This window comes from Pogona vitticeps, chromosome 2 (assembly GCF_051106095.1).
Source record: "Pogona vitticeps strain Pit_001003342236 chromosome 2, PviZW2.1, whole genome shotgun sequence".
NCBI lineage: Eukaryota > Metazoa > Chordata > Lepidosauria > Squamata > Agamidae > Pogona > Pogona vitticeps.
Genome location: NC_135784.1, coordinates 146,591,827 through 146,599,537, shown reverse-complemented (window position 1 = coordinate 146,599,537; position 7,711 = coordinate 146,591,827). Strand labels below are relative to the sequence as shown.

The 7,711-nt window shown below is 41.3% G+C and overlaps 1 pseudogene across 1 annotated transcript; it reads right to left on the bottom strand.

The window, feature by feature from the left end:
- Window positions 1–3,551: 3,551 nt before the first annotated feature.
- LOC140703706 (serine/threonine-protein kinase 36 pseudogene) lies at window positions 3,552–7,696 on the bottom strand (annotated as a pseudogene). The gene is made up of 2 exons (XR_013540956.1): window positions 7,690–7,696; window positions 3,552–6,823 (listed from the first exon to the last, which is right to left on the bottom strand). The product of XR_013540956.1 is annotated as a serine/threonine-protein kinase 36 pseudogene (transcript).
- Window positions 7,697–7,711: the final 15 nt, after the last annotated feature.

Sequence of the window (7,711 nt, the reverse complement as noted above, 5' to 3'; positions counted from 1 at the left end):
TATAGCAGGGGTTCAGCAACTGTTTCCTTCAAGATGTTTTTGGTCCAGAAATCTGGGAGGCATTACCCTACATACCTAGTAATTTTGAGTTGTGAGAGTTGTAAGCAATAATAATAATAATAATAATAATAATAATAATAATAATAATAATAATAATAATAATAATAATAATAATAATAATAATAATAATAATAATAATAAATCAGTAGAAGCAGAGAAAAATTACTGAAAGCAGTGAAAGTGGAGAATATTTTGAAAACAACAGAAACAAAGGCTCAATAGAAGAAACAAACATTTTAAAATAAATTAAAACAGCTGGAAAAATAAACCACTACATGGACAACACCTGAGAAATATTGATGGAAAGCAAGATCATAATTCAACATGGTCATGGCTAAAACTGGGGACCCTTAAGAAAGAAAGTGAAGGCTTGATTTTTGCTGCACAAGGAGAAGCACTCCAAACCAATGTGATGAAAGCTAGGATCCAAGGAATTAGTGCTAATAGCAAATGTCGACTCTGCCAAGAAAAAGATGAAACTATGTCACACCTCATCTGTGAATGTCCAAAGATTGCACAAACATATTTCAAAGTTAGACATGATAGAGTGGCAAAGTTAGTGCACTAGTCATTATGAAAAAATATATAACTTGCCTACCTCCAAAAACCCATGGGAACATCAGGTAGAGAAGGTTTCAGAAAATGAGGAAGTCAAGATCTTATGGGATTTCCATATTCAAACTGATACACCTTGAACATAACACACCAGACATAGTATTAGAATGAAAAATATCTGGATCATTGACATTGTAAGTCATATATTCAGAAAACTCATAAAAACAGAACTATTCATGGAAGCTTTTGGGGAGGCCTTCCCCAAGTAACTGGGACACTGGAGGAAGGACAGGAGGAATAGTGTAGTACTGTAGTATGTATCTGAAATTGTTTTGCCACTCGGCATGGGGACGAATTTTAAAATGAATTGTCATATTCATGAAATATCAATGATTAATGGGATATTTATCTGTTCACATTTGTCAGGTCTGGTGATCCCAACGAATAAGAAGGGACAAATATTTACCCATTTTTATTCATGCCTTTGTGCAGGCTGGCTGCAGTAATGGAGATGGGGTTTGCCTTCCCACAGCCAGCCTGCTTGTAAATAAACAAATAATTTAAGAGATATTTTGTCTCTTTTTTAATCCAGTGAAAGGCCATCTTCAACCCACTCTTTAGTTTTGGCAAAGCCATCAGTTAATTGTATCATTGCTCGTGGGATCATTCACACCCTGCTTTTATAAGATTCCCAAGACTCAGCACAGAGTTCCACAAATTGCTCCTCCCATTCTGTAAACCTAGTTGCTCTCGGAGTAAATTAAACAGAGAAAACACATGATGCGCAAAATGTCACTAGTATAACACACCCTGCATGTCCTAAAAGACTGGATATTCTCCATTGATGATGACTGAAAGTTTGCCAACTGTAATACTGTTCAGTTGCATGTGGTCGGTAATCGTGGATGTAACCAACGTAGTCAAAGTTACAGTTCTTTGAGTGGTTCACTTTCAGTTTATTTTTGAAAGAAGATTGCTGAATGTCTATATCTACTGCTATGGCCACCTTTATTGGTTGTTTTGGGGACCCATTCTCACAAATGCAGTGGCATTCCTTGTAATATTTATGTATTTATCTTGCATCTACCCTGATCTCAAAAATGGCTGTCACAAGCCCAGTCTGGTTTGCCAGAAGGCTTTCCCATCACATCCTTCAGACACAGGAATCAAATGTTACAGGGAGACACAAAGGCACAGTGATATCCAAAAGCCAGCTGGCTTACATTTGTATATGAGCCCTTAAGGAATGATATTCCACCTTCAGAATCCAATGTCTCAACAACAGATAATTTTATATGCAGAGTCAACATAAATGTACGAACTTACCCATTTCCATTCCCCCACCCCACTTTGTTTGCATGATGCTTGGAAGAAGGGAAAAAAAAAAAACCAGAGATAAGTGAACTCACTTTGCCAGAATGACTCATTTTTGGCCGGAGCTATTTTCAACTCATTCGATTAATCTGGATTTATGCACCGTGATTAAAATAGAGTGCATTTCTAGACATTGGGATCATAGACAGTTATGGAACAAAAAATCATGTCAGTGTGCATGCCCTGATCCAACCGCCAGCCCAACACACACAATTGTAGTGTCACAATCCACCAGCTGATCTTGCAAAGCTGGGAACCTCAGAGCAGCTTTTGGGGGCTGGCTTTTTAGCTCTCACCATCAAACCGATTTTCAAGTAAGACTCATTGAGGAAGGTATGGAATGTGTTTATTCTTTGATTTTATTTATTACAAAATTCTACCGGCTGCAAAAAGATTTTTAACATAGCTTGTTAAACATGCAGATAAAGGTAAAATAATAAAAACAAAAACCTAACAGAGTAACAGAGGGGAAAAAACTTGGGTAATTCATTGGTGAAGTAAAAATCAGGGAGATTTCTTAAAAGCTCTGATAGATGGGAAAGAGCTGGGCTATGGTCTAGAATGATAGCAATAGCTGAAATCCAGTAGTAAGTAACAACTAGAGTAGAATCATTGAATCAGTGGAATGTACATAGACGAGTTGACTTAACTGATTCAAGAGGCCTGCTCTACTAGGTCTTACTACTAGATTTTATCCATAGATTAAATCAAGGCGAATTCCTTGTAGAGGGTATTCCAAAGCCCCAGTGACTTGAACTCCTAGCTACTTGCTTTGGATGAGGATGTTGTTTTTGTTTGCTTTCAGAAGAAATTACACAAATCTGCAAAGTTCTACAAATTCAGGGAGGAAACATTTTCAGATTTCAAACCATGGAATGTAGAAGAAACTGGAGATGATAGATTTCTCCAGACAGCTCAGCTCTTTGCAGTCTGCATGTGAATCCTTCTGTATTCAACCCCCCCCCCCCACACACACTGTACAGCATCCATTTATAACACAGTCCTACTCCTAGCTTCACTGAATATAGTTGTGCCTATTGAATGTTGCTGGTGAAGATAACTGGGGAAAAAATCTCAGTTCTGTTTTGTATTGCTTTGTTTTTAAACCCTCATATTTACACTTGCTTCATATTTGATGTAAAGAACCTGAAATTTAAAAAATATAAAAATGTGGAAGTGAGAGATACAGACAAATTTGCCCATCTCTAGCCACCAGGGGGTTAGAGGCAACCCACACAAATTTTGGAGGCAGGGATTTTTGTAGATAGTGTACATGGATGGACTGGTGGGTAAAAATAAAGTAGAGCAAAAGAAAACAAAATAATCCCTTGCTGCCTTTTCTCTAGTAAAGATACAGTGGAGCTTTGCACACACGGTTCCAGCTGCCTGACGGCCGTTGAACAACGACCTGGATTTGGTGCCGCTGGCTTTTGCCCGCCAGACCAGATGGGCGCGAGACAAGCTTTCAAACTCGTCAGTTGAGTGGGCGGGGGAGCACAGGTATTTAAGAACGAGCTCCCCCGCATTTTGCCTGCTTGCCTTTTCAGGCACCCCGCCCGCCCGCCCTATTTCTATTGTGATTCGTTGGTTGCCATTATGGGGCTGGATAGGAATTTTTGACCTTCATCCTGATTGGCTGTTGGATGGGGGGATTTTTCGCCTATCCCACACTAGAGAGGGGTTGTTGGCAACTTGGGTATCTTCCGGTCACACTGGCGGGTAGTGCGGAAAAACAGGTGTTTCGGTGTGTCCCATTTGTAATTCAGGTAAGCCAACAGCGCATCCGACCTCCCGGCTCTGCGGATCGTGCGATTACAGGGCCGGTTCGGGAAGGATGCGCTGGGCCACTTCCGGACCAAGAGTCATCAAATAAAGATGGCTTGAGGTCTGGAGGTGTTTATTAGCGGCACGCCGGGTTCCTGCTGTCTGTGAGACAGTGGGAATCCGGGGCCAGGGACTCGCCCAATGGATAAGCAAGGGGTATTGGTTGCCCCTACCTGTTACCATTTCCGCACTACTGCAGGCCCCTTTTATTGAGCCAATTGATGATTAACTTGAAAATCTTGAAATAAAGTGTGGCCCATATTTTAATTCCAATACTGTTGTCTCTTTATTCCGGGCTTGGGCGGGCAATTTGTTCAGACTCCAGCTTCTCTATAAGAAGGACTGTGAAAGACTCTTGTTTTGAATCCTAGAAAGCTACTTCAAATACAGTCAATACTGCAAGCATAAGGTAGCTCCCTATCTTTACTATCTGTTCAACTAAGGTGGGTACAGCACTAAAGACTATTTATCCCCCCCCCATTTTAGCTGTTTCTTACCTCACAATGACTGCCATTCTGTTCTTAATTCCTGTGCTACTGATTATTGTCTAAACATTGTACAAGCTCCAGCATATATTTTAAATGCATGCACAAATGTTTGGATAAAACTTTATGGTTCGTATTATATACAGGAGGTTACTGGAGATTAAACAGATTTGCCTCTTTAAGCCATTGAAATCTATGAATCTGTGACTGCTGTTTCCACTAAACATTTCCAAATGAGGTCACTTTACAAAACGTACTCTTGAATGCACAAAGGCCGCCAGGAGCAGCCTGTGTGGGATCTACCCCAGTTCTGTTCGCCATGCCATCACCTCAACAAGCCTGCGAAAGACAGTGACACGGTGCCTCTGCTATTTGCATAATTCCATGCTAACAAAAATAAAGCCCATAAATTGCTGGTAATTGCTAAAGTGTCAGCCATGTTGGGGAAGGGTCAAAGATGGAATGTGTAGGCCAGCCTGCCAGGTGTGGTGGGGTCAAAAGAAACTTGTTTTTGGAGGGAAACTTGTCAGGGATAATAGCTGTCAGAGGGAACCCGAGTGAAGATTGTATAAGGTCACCACCAAATAAATATTACACAAAGACTTCAAGAATTACAGGCAGATTAACCATTAATTTTTGTGACTCTGCAGTTATCACAATTCGTTCCTTTATTATGTTCAAGACTCTTCAGTCACAGAACAAGTTCTTATTTAAAAGAGAAGGGGTGGCTATGGGAGATCTACTCCCCTTTGTCTGTGAGATAACTGTGCTAGCTATAGTTTTATGATACAGCTCCTCAGCAGTACATTTACTTCCTGGGCTGGGTGAGGAATTTGCAGCCCCTATCCCAAATCCCATTTGCTTTTTTGGTACCGCAATGCCCTGTGTCTCTCACCTGAGGAGTGTTGCACCACCATACCAGCTGGTGGGCTACAAGTAACATGATATTCTGGGTTAGAATGTGACTTGGTTAGAGAGAAAAATGTTACACCTCTGACCTTCCCTCTTCTTGACCTAGCACGCAAGCTACTGAATATGCAGATGAAATGCATTTTCCCCCCATCTCTATGGCTACGTGGATTCAAATTAAATAGAGGTTAGTCACTCTGTCCATGCTGAAGCACCTGGCTTTTTAGGTTGTGTGAGCACTGTCGCACTAATTACTGGCATCGTGCCCACTGTATAAGGTGAAAGCAGCAACTATTAGGTCCAAATCCACAAAGCTGGAGGTGGGGATAGATGACACAAGGTAAGGAGACCCATGCAAAGGCTGCTGGTTGGGGTCAGGGAAAGGACAGAGAGGCCAGAAGATCAAAAGGGAAAAGGAAATTAAAAACAGACTGTCTTGAGGAAGTGATTTGCTGCACCTCAGTAGGAGACCATGGCCAATATAAAACAAGAATTTATTTATTTATTTATTTATTTATTTATTTATTTATTTATTTATTTATTTATTTATTTATTTATTTATTTATTTATTTATTTATTTATTATCTCCTTAGAAAGGACCGAAGTCAGCTTACATCATTAAAAGACAGTATTTAAAGCTAACAGTGGTGAGTACACAAATAGAAAAAGGATCAAACAAATACCATACTGAAAAACAGAATCAACACCAAAACACATTCAAAGCAGTAAAGCACAACAATCCCTTAAAAACCTCATTTGGGCAGACAGTCACTGAGGGAAAGCTTGCCTGGAGATATGTGTACATCAATATGCATACCTCAGCTGGAATGGGAAGGATGACACAAAGAGATAGCTTGAAGTCAGGCCTCGTGTCTTTTGGCCACTTGATTGGGTCTTTTATGATCAGGCTCACCAACTGGAAGATGCTGTTAGTAATGAAAGGTGGCATCCACACATACAACTCATACAAAATACATCCTACTGACCATCGGTCAGCTGTGTGGTCACAGGGCTTCTCTTCTACCAGCACTGGGAACATATACAGTGGAGTTCCTTTGATGGATGTCAGCACCGTAGTGTGAATGCTCATTGCACAGGCAAACCCAACATCTCAGAGCTTGACCATAGAGCTTTGACCATCACAGAGCTTTGCCCATCAAGATATTCTGGGGGTTTCATGTCACTGTGGAGGATCTGGTGTGAATGCAAGTAATAAAGCACTCACACCATCTGAGAGGCAATAACTTGAACCTGCTCCTGAGGCAAGTTTCCATCTTCTTCAAGAATCTGAAAGAGTTCCCCTTCAGCACAGTCTCTCACTACCACCACCTCTTTATTACGTATTATCAAAACTGCCAAGCATCTGGACAATATTAGGGTGATGAAGCCCCCTCATGATCTCAATCTCTAGCTGCAAATTCTTCTGTTCTTTTCATGACCCATGTTGGAGATAAATTTCAAGGCCACACCCTGCACACTATATTTATACTGTCCCTTGTACACCCTTTCAAAAGGACCTTCTCTAATTATCTCCAACATATGATAATAGGAATGTGGGAAGAGGGGTGAAGAGGGGTTCTGGAAGGAGTCACCCTCCGTGAAAAGATTTGAGGAGCCTCAAAGGAAGAACCTCAATGTTATTTTAAAAGTCACCAAAAAAGCAACTTAGGAATATGAATCCCCAGTTGTCTCATCCTCACAGGCAAAGATGAGGAAGTGTACTGTTCCTTTCCTCAACTGTGGGGATGAGACTAGATTTTCTGCTGCTCTTGATTCTCCTCACATTTGAGAAGATCTCTCTCTCTCTCTCTCTCTCTCTCTCTCTCTCTCTCTCTCTCTCTCTCTCTATCTATCTATCTATCTATCTATCTATCTGTCTGTCTATCTATCTATCTCACTCATACACACACTCACACACACACACACAATAATGGCATCTACGATGGCTCTCTGTATGCCAGAAAATGATAGCACACTGACTCCCCTGTGCTCCCTCTCTCAAGACTGCAGCATGGTTAGTCCATTTCCCTTCTTGAAAAAATAGGAACTTTTGGTGGCACAGATGGGGCTGAAGGGATGAGTGGGATTCACAAAAGACAGCAGAAATACATGCAGAGATCAGCCCTATGCTGTCCACCGCAGTTCTAAATGCACTGAACTCTTGGGCCAGAATCCTCTTAAGTTGTGTGATCATGGAAGGAAAGTGTTTCCCCTCCCACATCCATCTTGGTGGGATCCATTGCTTACTCATTGCAAAACTGGGTGCATGGCCAACTATGTGACTGATTGTGCAAGGTACAGCCTGCCACAGGAGGGAAAAAAACCTTGCACTTGCATGCACAATTTTTGTTACCAAGATTTTGGCTTTGGGTTTTATAGTCTCCCTAAACTGAATGTGTGAAGGCTGAACTGGAAGAGGCAGAGGCCTGCTGTACAGCACAGCTGAGCCTTGGGACTTAATGCGTAGCCCCACAGCCCTTACCCAGCATTTGGCTGAAATAGGT